Source organism: Bos indicus, chromosome 21, assembly GCF_029378745.1.
Source record: "Bos indicus isolate NIAB-ARS_2022 breed Sahiwal x Tharparkar chromosome 21, NIAB-ARS_B.indTharparkar_mat_pri_1.0, whole genome shotgun sequence".
Lineage (NCBI taxonomy): Eukaryota > Metazoa > Chordata > Mammalia > Artiodactyla > Bovidae > Bos > Bos indicus.
The window spans coordinates 23,438,539-23,454,962 of record NC_091780.1 but is presented as its reverse complement, the minus strand read 5'-3'; the positions used below and the strand labels follow the sequence as shown (position 1 = coordinate 23,454,962).

Below are 16,424 nucleotides of genomic sequence, written 5' to 3'. Positions count from 1 at the left end.
CCAGTAGTCATGTACAGGTGTGAGAGTTGGACCATAAAGGAGGCTGAGCACCAAAGAAATGGTGGTTTCGAACTGTGGTGCTGGAGAAGACTCTTGAGAGTCCAGTGGACACCAAGGAGATCAAACCAGTCAATCCTAAAGGAGATCAACCCTGAATATTCACTGGAAGGACTGATGCTGAAGCTGAAGCTCCAATACTTTGGCCACCGGATGCGAAGAGCTGACTCATCGGAAAAGACCCTGGTGCTGGGAAATATTGAAGGCAAAAGGAGAAGAAGGAGGCAGAGGATGAGATGGTTAGATAGCATCAACGACTCAATGGACATGAATCTGAACAAACTCTGGGAGATAGTGAAGGACAGAGAAGCCTGTAGTGCTACAGTCCATGGGGTCGCAAAGAGTTGGATATGACTTAGCAAAGTGAACAGCAACCACAATTGTGCACACAGGAGAGAGGTGCATTGCTAGTGCATGTCAGAGTGAACTCACTGTGGCTTAAGAACAATGGATTTATTATTATTTACTAGGTTTCCTTCTCTTAAGACACACAGTGTTTCAGCCTCATAATATTATACTAAACATGTCACTTCTCCCTTCCTTGGTGCTGGGACTTGTTGCTGTCCCCACAGGGGCAGGTCCTCCCTGCCTATGTCTTTGGTGTCATGTGCAGTGTCCGTGGGTGCAAAGAACTGTCCAGCAACTCCCACCCAGGGGCTGGGAGGGTAGGAACCATGCCGAGTAGGAACCATGCCCCAGCTATTTCATTATTTCCCCAAGACAAAGGGCAGTTGTTCTGCTTTAGGCTCCTTGGGCAGGTAACTAATGCACTTTCCTTTTTGGCTGGAATCCTAACAATTCTTGAGAGCACCTTTGTGAAATCCTGCTGATTAGAAAGCTCTCTGGCAGTTACATGTGATTTCAGTCCATAAAGAAGTGAGAAAACAAATTACTCTTTCATAAATACTGCCTGGAAGGTTAAAATCTCTCCATAAATGGGGTCCACAAGGATGATATGAATAATAAGTGACTACTTGGTTCACTAGGTTGGAAATGGGTTAACTTTGAGTTAGAAACAAGCCCAAACAACCACTAAACCCGAGGATTCTGACTCTTTCTGGGGTAGCTGGTGGTTTGGAAATACCCAGCCAAGCTCAGAGGGCCCCTTGGGATTTCAGTTCTATTGGTGCCAAATCCCCATCCAGCTTCAGTCATTTCTGTTCCCTTGTGATCTAAACTTTTTAAGGAAAAACAGTTTACTGAGGTGTACTCTTGAGTACTCAGTTGCCTCCAACTCTTTGCGACCCCATGAACTGTAGCCCTCCAGGCTCCGCTGTCCATGGCGTTTCCCAGGCAAGAATACTGGAGTGGGCTGCCATTTCCTCCTCCAGGGGATCTTCCTGACCCAGGGATCGAACCTGCGTCTCCTGCATTGGCAGGCAGATTCTTTACCACTGAGCTGCCTGAGATGGCATACCATCTGTACATAATTGATGTACACAACTTGGTGAGTTTGGAGATAAGAACACCCTGTGAAACCATCACCACAGCCTACACCGTAAAGACACCCATTCCTTCAAAAGCTTCCTCGTGGCCTTCTTGCTTATTTGTGTATTTGTGATAAGAACACTTAACAGAAGATCTACTCTTTGCAAAATCGTAAGTGTACAATATAATATTAATTGCTGGCACCATGCTGGTCAGAGTTTGGTGTTTTTTTTTTGGCTGACCACCAGGGAAGTCCCTGTATGAAGTTCTAAGAGCACCTATCCCTCTCCCTCTGTCAACCATGGTGTTTGGGGTCCTGTCACATCTGTCTTATTTGGTCTGGGTAGTTCTACACTTGACCTCTAGATTGGAAAGCAAGCAACTGGCCTCTCTTGTCCAGACACGATTTCAGGTTGTAGCAAGGCTCACTGTCTTTACCTCGCATGCATTCAGTAACCCTAGTGTCTCTCTGGCCGGAGACAACCCTGGCACTGTGGTCACCATTCCATGGTCTTTCTTGTGCACTCAGGTAGGTCCAGAGTGCCCTGGATTCTGAGGCAGAGGCCATGGGCGTCTTGTTACTGGGGTGTTCCTATATAACTGCAGAATAGATGATTGCTAACTTAATATATATACTAGTGTACACCTTTATAAGAATGAGATCATAGAATAATGCTTTCCTGTAATCTCTTTTCACTTTAATACTGTATATTCTTATTAACATCTATAGTGTTAGTGTTGGCTAGCTTTGGTTGGAATTCTGGAACATCTGGGTTCTTTTTGTTTGTTTTTTTAAATAAATTTATTTATTTTAATTAGAGGTTAATTACTTTACAATATTGTATTGGCTTTGCCATACATCAACATGAATCCGCCACAGGTATACATGTGTTCCTCATCCCGAACCCCTCTGCCTCCTCCCTCCCCATACCATCCCTCTGGGTCATCCCAGTGCACCAGCTCCAAGCTTTGTTTTCTCCCAATAAAGAGATTTTGAGTGACACCGGAGCCCTTCAGGGTCTAGCTAGCTCTGTTCAGAAGGATAGAGGACACAGACTGGACTCAGCAACACCTATTGGCCTCCTTATTCAGTAGCTTCTGGATGTAAGTCATTGAACTATAGTTTAATGAAGTTGAGAGTATATCACAATGGATAAAGAAAAAAAGAACACCTTTCCATCTTATTAAATACTACAGTTTTTAAAGGATGAATGGTATGTCTTGATGGGTCTATTATACTTAATTTAAACAATCCCTCACTTTGGAACATTTAGATTATTTAAAAGGGGTATGCGTGTGTGTAATAAACATCTCTTCAGTGACTGTCCATTTGCCTGTATACTGTACACATCCTTATTTATTGCCCTTGAATAGATACTAGAAGTGGAGTTGCTGGCTTTAAGAGAATGCAGTCGTGTTTTTTTTTTTTTTTTTGGCTGCACCACGCAGCATGTGGGATCTTAGTTCCCTGACCAGGATTCAAACCTGTGCTGGCTACAGTGGAAGCACAGACTCTTAATCCCTGGACCACTAGAAGTCTCAGGAGAATGCAGTTGTAAGGCTTTTGATTCACGATAATAAATTGCCTCCCAGAGCATTCTCTCAAGTCACACCCCATTAGCAGTGTAAAAGAGACAGATGCATTCCACTCTAGTAGGCTGGATATTTTTTTAATCCTTTTTTGGTATTGTGGTAAAATGCACACAACATACGATGTGCCATCGTGACCACGTTTAAGTGTGTGCTTCACTGGCCTTGAGTGCTTTCACATTGTTGTGCAGCCGTCACCACGTCCATCTCCGAACTTTGTCAGCAGAGAAGTGCGTTTTTTTTTTTTTTTTTTTTAGTCTGTACAATTTGATGCTGGAAAGCTTCTCAGTGTTTTAGCTCACTGTTCTTTTTTTACTGAGAAGGTGCAGCTTGTGGTCAGGTGCTGTGGACACTGGGTGTCTCTGCACTGCAGTCCTCTGCATGGTCAGAGCTGCCTGAGGCTCCGGACAGCTCCCTCCGTGGAGCTCCACACCCCCAGCCTTGGTACTGGCCGGCTTTGCTGCCCCCTCTTGCCCAGCTTGCCCACCTCTGCTCCACCTGCCTTTTCAGTGCCTACTATTTGCAGTTTTCTCTCCCATGCCTTTGAGCTGTTCTTCAAGGTTGCCCTTTCCTGCCTCATCCACCTTAGGCCCTCTCCATCAATACTCCCTAGGAGCTGTTCCCGGTGAATTTAAGGTTCTTGCCTCATCTCAAAATAATTTGGAGACAAAGCGATAGTAAGAATTGGATTTATTTAGAGAGAAACACATTCCACAGGCAGAGTGTGGGCCATCTCAAAAGGCAAGAGGCCCTGAAATATGGTGCAGTTAGCTTTCATGGGCTGGATCATTCATAGGCTAATGTGTGGGAGGATTATTCCAGTTATTTGTGGGAAGGAGTGAGGATTTCTAGGGATTGGGCCAGTGCCCACGTTTTGGCCTTTGATAGCTGGCCTCAGAACTGTCATGGGGCTGGTGGGCGAGTCACCTAGCTTATGCTGATGTGTTAGGGTGAACGTGAAGAGGCTCGGGGTCCACCGAAAGTTGACTCTTCTGCCATCTTGGATCCAGTTGGTTCTCACCAGTCTTTGTCATGTCCTGAGACCATGTCATTCTTTTAAAGATTGTGCCCTGCCCTCTTCCCTCCCATTTCAGCAGCACACTCTGCTACTGTTGTTGGAAAATATACAGAATGTAAGTTTAGCACTTGAACCCCTTCTAAGTGTTTTCACAATTCATCAGCATATAGACCATTCACAGTGTTGTGTACCTGTCACTGCCGCCCAGCTCCAGAACTTCTTCATTCACCCAAACTGAGGCTCTGAGCTCATTAAGCAGTAACACTCATTCTCTCCTGCCCTCAAACCCTGGAAATCACCATTCTACTCTCAGTCTCTGCTTTTGATGGTTTGATTCCTGTATGTGGAATCATACAGTATTTATCCTTTTGTGTCTGGCTTATTTCACTTAGCATCATAATTTTCAGGGTTCCCCTGTATTCTAGTATATGTCAAAATTCCATTCCTTTTAATGCCTGAATAGTACATTCCATTATATGTGTGTAACACATTCAGTTTATCCATTCATCTGCTGGTGGACATTTGAGTTGTTTCTGTCTTTTGGCCCCTGTGCATAGTGCTGCTCTGAAGATTAATGGATAAGTATTTATTTGAGCCTTGAATTTCAGTTCTTTGGGGGTATATACCTAAAAATGGAATAGTCGGATCATACAGTAATTGTGTTTAACTTTTTGAGTAACTGCCAAACTGCTTTCCACAGTCCCAGCACCATGCAGGGAGCCTGGACCTAGGAGTCCAGAGAAAAGGGTCCAAGCAGAGTGGGATGAGAACCATTTCCTAAGGCATACAGAGCTTTACTGTGATCACCGTCCACCTGTCGTGTTAATAGTTTACTCTTCTAAGCAGTGGCTTCTGCAGCTTTAAGGTAGGTAGCCAGAGAGAGGGCTGCTGTTCAGGTGAAACCACAGAAGCAAGAACAGTGACGGAGACATGGTGGGCAGGAAGGTGGGTTCCTTGGGCTATCAGTACCAGGTCAGGCTCTCCATCTCTACCAGCAGGCACCATTGGCCAGGAGAGGCCAGGGGGCTTCCAGCTTCATGCGAGAAATTTTGGAAGGATCTAGTGCTCTCTTCTTGTAACTCAAGCCTGTGTGAGATGGTCACGGTGGCCTGGAAGCAAAGTAAGAACTGTGGACATGCTCCTGAGGCACCGGGCACTTCTGTAACCACCTCTCCCCCAGCCACAGGGGTGCTGAGCTTCAGCTCTGCCCAGGCCACTCTGCACATGTGGAGCATGGCAGAGCCCCATAGAGCATCTTCCTAGTCTTTGAAATACGGCCCGCCCACCATCTGCAGGTTTGCTTGTATCTCTCAAGGTTGCCTTCTGTAAAAAAAAAAACCATTTGCTTTGGTATTCACTGAAATCCTTTCTTGCCCCTTTCTAAACCCCCATTTTCTGTGTTTTCAGTATTTATGAAAGCATTAAAAAAATCCTTCTGTTAATAAAAGACCCTGAGAGGGACTTCCCTGGTGGTCCAAGTGGTTAAAACTCTGGGCATCTACTGCAGGGGGCGTGGGGTCAATCCCTCGTTGGGGAACTAAGATCTTGCAGGCTGCATGGTGCGATCGATCAATCGATCTATCAAATGATTGATAGAAAGAAAGAAAGAAAAGAGACAGTAAAATAGGCAGCCTAGCATGAGGTGGGTTCCTCCCTGGGACAGCAGTGACCCAGGAAAGACAATGGAGGCCCCTAGTGGGCACGCATTCTGTCTGCCTGGGGAGTAGGTCACCTTCAGTCAGGTACACCACGTTCCCCTGGAGATATGCTAAGTATCCATTGCCCTCCATTGCACGCCCACTGGGAAGGCTGTAATAAAAAAGACAGTAACAGATACTGGCAAGGATGCAGCACATTGGAACACTCATCCAGCACTGGTGAGGGGACAGAATGGTGCAGCCTCTTTGGAAATAAGCCTGGCAGTTCCTCAAAAAGTTACACATAGAGTCACCATATGACCATATGACTATACCACGCCTAGGTATAAACCCCAAGAGCCAAGAAAACATGTCCACATAAATCTAGTACACAGATAGTCATAGCAGTATTATTTATAACAGCCAAAAGATGGATACAATACAAATGTCCATCAGCTGATGAATGGAGAGACAGAATGTAGTATATCCATACAGTGGACTAATAGCTCATCCATAGAAAGGAATGAGGTACTAATACATGCTACATCATGGATAAATCTTGAAGACCTTGTGCTCAGTAAAAAAAGCCAGACACACAGAAAGCCACATATTGTGATTCTATGTATATGAAATGTCTAGAACAGGCAGATCCATAGAGATGGAAGGGAGATCGGGGTTGCCTGGGGCTAAAGGAGGGAAGAATGGGAGTGAATGCTAATGAGCATGGGGTTTAGGGGTGATGAAAATGCTCTGAAATTATATAGTGGTGATTTTATTTATTTATTTACTTACTCAGAGTACAATTCTCTGAATAAACTACAAACCACAAAACTGTACACTTTAAAAAAAAATAATTTATTTGGCTGAACCAAGTCTTAGTTGCGTCATGCAGGATCTAGTTCCCTGACCAGAGGTTGAACCGAGATCCCCTACGCTGGGAGCACGGAGTCCTAACCAGGGAAGTCCCTGAACTGGACAGGATGAGTTTTATGTTACCTGATTTATAGCTCCATAAAAATAATTTGAAAATATCCATAAAATTAAAATTTTGCCAGTTCTGTATTTGTGTGTGTGTGTGCGTGTGCCAAATCTGGCAACCATCCTTGCCACCTACTTTTTGTAGATAACGTATTATTGTAGTACACACATGAAATGTCTACTAGTCTGAGAGACAGGCTGATAGTGTAAATGAATACAACACAAATGCTCTTTTGAGGTATGTCTGCACCTTTGGTTTTGTATTTTACACTTTTGCAGTTGACTTGGCAAGTTACCAGCCTGTTGACACCGTGTGATTCTAATTTTAAACAAGAGGTTCCTAGGAAAACAAAAAGAACTTTCCCCCCTGAACCCAAATTCAGAGTGGTAAGGTGTATATTTAACCAGGGTTGGCTTCCCAGATGGTGCTAGTGGTAAAGAACGTGCTTGACAGTACAGGAGATGTAAGAGACTTGAGTTTGACCCCTGAGTTGGGAAGAACCCCTAGAGAAGGAAATGGCAACCCACTCCACTATTCTTGCCTGGAGAATCTCATGGACAGAGGAGTCTGGCAGGCTACAGGCCATGGAGTCACATAGTCGGATATGACTAAAGTGACTTACACACACGCATGGCTTCTAGAACTGGCACCAGGATCCCTGTTGCTGCTGCCTGGGGAACCCAAAAGAAAAAAATGAACTGCAAAACCAGTTTGCCATAGTACTCTTTGCAGGAGAGGAAAAAACAAGTCCCAGGTGGAAATGAACCCTGAATGTTCATTGGAAGGACTGATGCTGAAGCTCCAATACTTTGGCCACCTGATGCGAAGAGCCAACACTGGAAAAGACCCAGATGCTGGGAAAGAACAAGGGCAGGAGGAGAAGTGGATGAAAGAGGATGAGATGGTTAGATGGCATCACAGACTCCGATGGACATGAATCTGAGCAAGCTCCCGGAGATAGTGAAGGACACGGGAGCCTGGTGTGCTGCAGTCAAGGGGGTCACAAAGAGTTAGACACGACTATTGACTGAACAACAATAACAAAGGCTTATAAACAAACTTTTTAAGCTATGAAAAATTTTTGTTAATTATGAAAGTGCACAGGTGTTCTTTTTGAAGATTCTTTTCTGTTTTATTTGCTGATGATAACAGGGAGAGAGCGCTAGTTCTCTCTGGTGGTATGGAGCTGTCTAAGGTGGAGAAGGGGATTATCTTCCCCACAGTGATGTCTCACGCCTATAATTAACGTATCACAATATTCCTTTAACAGGCTGCTATTACAAACAAAAAAGAGCTTTGCAGACATTATCACATTTAATCTGAGAGCAGACCTGGCTTATGTTAAGGTCAAGGGAAGTGACTTGACCAAGGTCATACAGGTGAACAGGTCCTCCTTGGGTGCATGTACTGTTCCTGAACCAATTTTCCCTTTATTCTTAATGAAGAGAAGCAGCCCTCTTCCTCTTCAGCTGTGTCTCTGACAGGTAGACAGAGCCATGAAAGGAACTAGAATTAAAACCAAACCCATAAAAAGGAACGGATTTGAGTCAGTTGGAATGAGGTGGGTGAACCTAGATCCTATTATACACAGTGAGTGAGTGAGTGAGTGAAGTTGCTCAGTCGTGTCCGACTCTTTGGGACCCTGTGGACTGTATCCCACCAGGCTCCTCCGCCCATGGGATTCTTCAGGCAAGAATACTGGAGTGGGTTGCCATTTCCTTCTCCAGGGGATCTTCCCAACCCAGGGATCGAACCCAGGTCTCCTGCATTGCAGGCAGATGCTTTAACCTCTGAACCACCAGGGAAGCCCAGAGTGAAGTAAGTCAAAAAAAAAAAAAACAAACAAATATCAGATATTATACATACAGAATCTAGAATCTAGAAAGATAGTACTGATGAACTTATTTGCAGGACAAGAATAGAGACACAGGGGGGGAAGGAGAAGGGGTACAAATTTCAAGAGTAGTGTTGATATACATACACTATCGTGTGTAAAATAGATAGCTAGTGGGAAATTGCTGTATAACACAGGGGGCTCAGCCCGGTGCTCTGTGAGGACCTAGAGGTGGGATGGAGGGGTGAGTGGGAATGGGTCCAAGAGGGAAGGGTCACATGTATACATGGAGCTGATTCACATTGTTGTACAGCAGAAACCAATTGTACAGCAATTATACTCCAATTAAAAACATACTGTTAAAAAAAAACCCAAACCCTGTTATGTTCTTGACACAAAATGGTCACTGTCAAGTCATTTCAGTATATATTTCAGATGTCCGTCACTGTTTTCCTTTCCTGATAAAGGTTGGACTGTTATGTGGTGGGCTTTCAGGATGATATGGAACCAAGTGGATTTTTGCAAAGCTTAGTCAGCCTGAAGGACCCTGCTTCAATGCTTTTTCCTGCTCCCCTGCTGTTTTCCTGACCTGGTCCTTCATCTCTGAGGATGGCTTCTCTTCCTGCCCCTGTCCTGGGTGCCTCTCAGCTGGGTGGTCCATTTTCTCCTCTCTCCCTGGGGACTCTCCCTGAGTGGTTTCATTTACCTGTGATTATTTTTTTTAATTTATGTATATATTTGGCTGTTCCAGGTCTTTAGCTATGACACATGCAGGATCTTCAGTCTTCCTTGTGGCATGCAGGATCTTTAGTTGTGGCATGTGGGATCTAGTTCCCTGACCAGGGATCAAACCCAGGGCCCCCTGCATTGGGAGCATGGTGTCTTAGCCACTGGACCACCAGGGAAGTCCCCCACCCCTGATTTTTATTCAGCTGTTGCAGTGAGTTTCCCAGTCTAGTCTCCTAACCTTGCAGTCACTCCAAGTAGGGGTCCCAGTTGCCTTCTAACATCTCTTCTAGATGGTTCATAAACAAGGTCCACTGTTCAGGACTCATATTTCCTCTCAACTGCCCAAGCCAGAAAACGTGGTTCTTTTTTCTCTCTTATCCTTTTCCACACTTGATCTTACTAACAAACAAACAAAAACAGCTTTACTGAGCTATAACTCATACATCATACAATTTACTTATATAAAATATACAATTCATTGTTTGTACAATCATCAAAACCATCTCACTCTAGAACATTTTTTCCTCCTCCAAGAAGCCCAGAACTTATTATTATCAGTCACTCCCCATTCTCCCCACTTTATGTTTACTATAGATGAGTACAAAAGCCCTCAACACTTAAAATTGAGAACATTATTTGTTCAGTCCTGTAAGAAAATAATATCTTCTTAGTATATGGAATGATGTTGATGAGTCATGTCTTCAAAACAGACATGGCATGAAGTCTTCTGTATTTTGTTTTTATCTAGCGTAACAGGAAAACCTCCAGGCACAGACATGCTACAGCACCAGGAACAACGCCGACTGCTTCTTGGGCAGTGTTTTGCACTCTCTTGAATTAGCTGTCCCAGGAATCATTCATCATTATGGCTTGGCGGCTCGACACCTGGCTTTTTAGAAATCATCCCTTGGATGTTTTCTAATTCTTGGCTTTTGGGGTTCACAGCACGTGAATCATAAAATTCTGCTTTGAGGTTTAAAACTCCCATCTTTCACCATAGATTCCAGAGGAGTGAGTTCTTTAGTGTAACTGTTCAATATGCTGCGTATAGAATACATCACAAATGTATGTTGAAATCCTAAAAATAAGATGCCTTCCACAGATGAAATATCATGCATAGAAGGTGCCTGCTGGTGCAGTGGCTGCTTTGTAAGTGCAGGTCACACACGTGTATGAGGCTCAAAAGACAGGCGTTGGTGATTTCTCTGAAGCCTTGGGTAGAGAACACAATCTCTAAATGATGATATCCCATAATTGTGAGAACAACTATCCAAGTGCATTTAACATTTTTCCTACATATATATTTCTTGGAATGTATTTGGAAGAGAAAATAGCTTTGACATAAATTGGCCACGGAGCACAGTTGGAGACGGTGGCCCCTAAGAGAAAAACCGATTTCCTTAGGTGGGTCATTCAGTGTTCCCCTGGCTTCAGCCCACCCTCAAGGCCTCGTCTCTTCCCTGCCCTTCCTGTATCCCTGAGTGGTGCTTGCCAGTCTCTGAGCACACCTGTCAACATCTGCAGTCATTTCCCCCTCACATGCTAAACCCCAATGATTTCCTGGATTCTGGGCTGGGTTAGAGGCAGGGTTTGGAGGAGGGAGAGGGGTTTCTATGCAGGAGTAGCAGGGTGCCATTTGAACACAAGATGGGATTGCAGTGTTTCTGGGTTTTTTGTTTTAAGTATTTATTTGTTTGACTTTGCTGGGTCTTAGCTGTGGCATATGGGGTCTAGTTCCCCAACCATAGATTGAACTGGGCCCCCTGCATTGGGAGGGCAGAGTCTTTTGTGTGTGTGCGTGTATGAGTGTGTGATTCTAAGGTCTTTATTTATTGTACAATGTGTTGTGATAGTTGACATTTTAAATAAAAAATATCTTGAGAATTGGGTCTTTTAAAAAAAAAAAACTGGAGGATAATTACAACGTACTGTTAGTTTCTGCTGTATAACACCGTGAATCAGCCCTGTGTATAAATGTATCCCCTTCCCCTTAGGCCTCCCTCCCACCCCTGCCCCATCCTACCCCTTGAGATCATCACGAGCGTTGAGCTGAGCTCCCTGTGCTGTGCAGCAGCCGCCCACTAGCTGCCTGTCTACACATGGCGGTGTGTGCACATCAGCGCTACTCTCTCGGTTCGTCTCACCCTATCCTTTCCCCACTGTGTCCAAAGGACCATCCTCTAAGTCTGCGTCTCTATTCCTGGGGAGGGTGGAGTCTTAACCGCTGGAATACCAGGGAAGTCCTGGTATTGAGGTGTTGCTAATGAGTTTTGTTTTATTTTCTCCCTTGATCCTGTCCTTGGTCTGGTAAACCCACCCCCATGCAGATATTCGCCTTCCATCACAGATTTGCTCTTCTGAGATTCTGCCTCTCCCTCTCCCCATGACTGGGATCCTCTCCCAGTGCTCTGGGCCCAGCACCCCTTTCGGACGGTGCAGAGCCTTTCCCAGAGCACATGGTAATAGACCTGTGGGCCCTCCAGGGCAGCCCTCAGCCTATGAACCAGCCCCTGAGCTCTGTCAGACCCACATCACAGGAGACCCGCAGGAGGACGTGGGCTGAGAGCTCCTGAGAAACTGTCAGACCCTCTCCCATAGAGCTAGCATCGTCAAGGAAGCCTGTCAGCGTTCATCAGGATGCTTGCTTCATTCTGTTCCCTGACGTAAATGTGACCTGAAAGGGGGATCCCCAGTCAGTGGAGTAGGAAGTTTGTGACAAATGTGACTTATGTGATAGCTCTCATTTATCAGGTTTGTTAATCTGGGCAGTTTGGGGGCAGGTGGAAATCCCTTTAACAGAATGGGTCTGCTGTGACCCACTTAAAGGGGCTGAGACTGGGCAAGGACACAGATTCTGGCTAAGGTTGGCCAGGTGCAAGTTTTATCCAGGGAGGTGCCACTCTGTTGTTCTAAGAGGGTTTAGGGAATGATTTCCGGGTCCCCACTGATGGTTAGTACTGCCCGCATTGTATACTTAATTCCCTGGACTTCTGTTTCTAGATTCTGTTCTGTTCCATTAGTCTGTCTGTTATTTGCTCATACCTCTTATTTCATTTGCTGGAACCGTATAATAATATATTTCAATATCTGGCTAAATTATGGCTAAACCTCCTCGTTGCTCTTCATCTTCAGAATTTTCTTGGCTATCCTCTCATATTAAGTCTTCCACATGAATAACTCTGTCTAGTTCTAAAAATAATTCTGTTGATACTGGCATTTTTAAGATGTATATATAATTTAGGGATAATTGACATCTTCATATTGACCTTCCCTTGTAAGAACATGATGTCTTACTTATTAAGGTTTTCTTTTGTTTGCCTGAGAAGTCATCTTTATTTTTTCAGAACAGATCTGGCTTCTTAAATATATTCCTAGAAATTGGATCTTTTTTACTGCTACTGTAAATGGAATCTTTTATTTATTTTTATTTTTTGGCCATACCATTCAGCATGTGGGATCCTAGTTCCCTGACCAGGGATGGAACCTGCACTCCCTGCATTGGAAGGTGAATTCTTGGACCACCAGGGAAGTCCTAAATGGGATCTTTTAAAATCTATTATAATGTCTATCTGGAAAGGCTACTGATTTTATTTTTCTTTGGTAATTTTTTACTTAGTCACCTTACTGGATTTTATTATTCATAGTTACTTTTTCAGTTGATTTTTTTGGGTGTTCCAGATGTGTGATCTGTTATCTGCAAATAATGATAACTTTATTATGGGGATTTTGTATGAAAGTAGAATTACAAGATACTCGTCAGTTTGGTAGGTTCTTTTTATGAAAGAATATGCTAGAACCTTTTGTCCATTATTTCCTTTTTCCACCAGATCTTTTTCCTAGGCTTGGGGCCTCGACCCTGCCAGCAAGGGCCTGTTGGCCTAGATGTAGATTGAGGGCAGAGAGCTTGGTGAGCCAGCTTCTGTTCCCACATTCCAGGTGCTCAGTGCAGGGCCTGTATCTTCAGAGCACGAGTTAGATGTCTCACAATGCTGTGGTGGGGACTTCCCTGGTTATCTAGTGGTTAAGAATCTGCCTGCCAAGGCAGGGGAAACAAATTCAGATCCCTGGTCCCGTAAGATCCCACATGCTGCTGAACAACTGAAGCCCGTGCACCACAACTACCGAGCCTCAACAAGAAAAGTCACCACAGTGAGAAGCCTGCACGCTGTCACAAAGAGTAGCCCCTGCCCGCCCCAACTAGAGAAAGCCAGCATAGCAATGAAGACCCAGCACAACCAAAAGTAAATAAATATTTTTTTAATTAAAAAAAAATTTTTTTTTAATATGCTATAGTAGGACTCAAAATACTAGTGGAAGGCCAAAGGGGAGGATGCTTTAGCCCCAGTGAAGGGCACATGCATGGTCCTGTGAAAATGCAGGTGCTTTGGTTTGGAGGTGTTAGCAGAAAAGCACAGAGCCTGTCTGGTGTTCAGTACCCATGGATCATTCTGATGCATCTGGAGCTGGTCCTGTGTGGCACAGAGCCAGGGAGGGTCCTCAAAGCTGGGTGGACAGTGCCAGACCCATTGAGGTTTGGGCCGAACACTTCTCTTGGAGCTGTGTGAATGATGTGCACAAGGATCTAAGACCCAAGGAAGATAAACTAATGAGGGCATCCTAGGAGACTTTGGAACATGTTTAAAGGACTGTAAGATAATGACTAAATGGTTTGTTTTCATTCACATCAGAGAGAAGTCAGAATAATAAGAATCATGAGGTTTTACAAGTTCATATCAGGAAAAGCCTAGTTGCAAGTGAGAGATTATAATAAAATATCACTTTACTTTTTTTTCCTGCAAAAAGTAGTCATGCCAGTTCTTTGCAGAATCATTTCGCATGGAGCCAGAAATCGTTCATTGCAGGAGTGGCCTTTCTGCTGAGCGGTTTTCATATTCCAAACATACATATGTTTCGCAGTGTCTAATTATTCTTGGGGACAATTACTGTCAGGTTCCCAAATGTGTTCAATGAGCAGCAATTGGTGTTTATTCAGCTCTAAAAAGACTGTGCAAGGGAACAGTAGGTTATATTGTCTGCCTAAAGGAACGGTTTGCCATCCGGAAACATCTGCTTTCTATTTAAAGCACTGAAGAAGGAATGGGAGTATATTTCAAATATACTCCCTAAGCATCAAACACCAAAGAAAGGAGAATAAAATTGGGTATGAAGGTAGTTTCTGTTCTCTGATATACACTCTTCAGCGTTTCCCTGCTGGGAAGGAAAGGTGGCCTCCTGGCATGGACAGTTGTGTTTCCTTTGGGTTTTTCTATTTATACTGATTTGCACACTTACAGGAACTGACTTCTGTGTCCTAGTTCCAGCTCTTACTTTCTCCGGTAGGGCACGGTGCTCTTTCAGAGTTGGAGTCTGCTTTTCTGGATTTTGTGGTAAGGTTTGTGCTCTGATTTTGCCTGTGAAGATGTAAAGGTTTGCTGTCCATGTTGCCTGAAATCATCCTGCAACTCTCAATTTCTTTTTTTTTTCTTTTAAGTATTTTTTTGACTTTACTGGGTCTTAGTTGTGGCCTGTGGGATCTAGTTCAGTGACCAGGGATAAAACCCAGGTCGCCTGCAGTAGGAACACAGAGTCTTAGCCACTCAACCTCCAGGGAAGTCCCTACCTTCTTTCTATATAGAAAATGCTACCCATTCACAGCTCTGTCCAGAAGGTTGAATGAGAACATATACAACATATACCAGCTAAATATTAACTGACTTTCCTTTCCATCCTGTCTTTTTCTTCTTTTTCTTTAAATACCATTAGATTTTTTTTTCTTGTACTTTTAAAAAATATAACTATAATTTATTTATTTATTTGTCTGTGCCGGGTCTTAGTTGAGGCATGCAGGATCTAGCTCCCTGACCAGGGATGGAACCTGGGTCCCCTGCATTGGCAGCACAGAGTCTTAGCCACTGGACCACCAGGGAAGTCCCTAAATACCACTATTTTTATAATTTTAGAAAAATGAAACAGAACTCCCCCAGAAGCCAAGGACTTGGTTATTCATGTAGAAATCCCAGTACTGTGGGTAGTTTCCTGGGCTCAAAGCTGTGCCACACTGACCCTGTCTAGCCCAGGTCCCCAGGCCCGAGATCGCAGGTCTTTGAAGAGCTGTGGCAACTCCTGTGGGGCCCTCTCTCAGAATAGGGTCAGTGGGTCTCCCTGCAGCTCCCTTCCTGGGTCACCGTGCTCCGTCTGAGCCGGAACAGCCGCTTCCTTGGCAGAGGCCTGACCATGGAGACCAGGGCTGCAGCCACCGAGGGTGTGGCCAGCTGAGCCCACCCACTGTGCTCTCCCAACATCCCTGCATCTCTGGTTGTGTGTTGTTGTTGTTCAGTCACTCTCAGAAGGTCACAGCTGGACCACCAGAGGCTGCCCTCTGTCCTGACCAGAGCACCTCTGCCTCTCCATCCCCCTCCCCCATCCTTTGCACCCAAAGATCCTGTCCTTGGCCCCTCTGTTGTCCTCTTCAAGCTGTGGGAGGGTGTTTTGGAGTTGCTTTTGTCATTCTGGAGGAGAGGTGCTGGCTGCAGTGGCGACTTCTTCCACTGTTTCTAGATCATCTGATAATGTCTAATGCGAGCTTCCTAAGGATAAAAATCACCTGGAGCTCTTGTTAAAAAATAGAGCTGGAACTTCCCTGGTTATCCAGCAGTTAAGAATCCTCCTTCCAATGCAGGGAATGTGTGTTCAATCCCTGGTCCAGAAAGATGCCGCATGTCATGGGGCAACTAAGCCCATGCTCTGCCACAACCACTGATCCCTGACTCTAGAGCCTGTGCTCCACAACAAGAGAAACCGCCGCAGTGAGAAGCCCATGCATGGAAACTGGAGAGTAGCCCCCGCTCGCTGCAACTCGAGAAAGCCCAAGTGCAGCGACAAAGACCCACAACCAAAAATTAATTAATTTAAAAGATAGAACTATGAAGGCCCCTTCCCTGCACAGCCAGGTTCCCATGGGGCTAAGTTGGGGCCCAGGAACTTGTATTTTTACTGAGTGCCGCAGCTAATTCCTATCAGAGATTTAGGAAACACTAGTCTAAGGGTGCTAAACCCAGACCCAATCCATCCTCCCCAGTGTGGAGGACACAAGGGAAAGCCTGACCCCCTCCCCTGGGAGGGCTCCTGCCTGACCGTGGGTCCCTGCCCAGC

The 16,424-nt window shown here is 44.8% G+C and overlaps 1 protein-coding gene and 1 non-coding gene across 3 annotated transcripts in view; one reads left to right on the top strand and one right to left on the bottom strand.

Annotated features, from left to right (window-relative positions):
* HOMER2 (homer scaffold protein 2) overlaps positions 1-16,424 on the top strand; it is a 91,882-nt gene that overhangs the window by 34,137 nt on the left and 41,321 nt on the right. The window lies entirely within an intron of this gene.
* On the bottom strand, positions 15,127-15,199 carry TRNAG-GCC (transfer RNA glycine (anticodon GCC)). Its single transcript has one exon. It is a non-coding gene; the product is annotated as a tRNA-Gly (tRNA).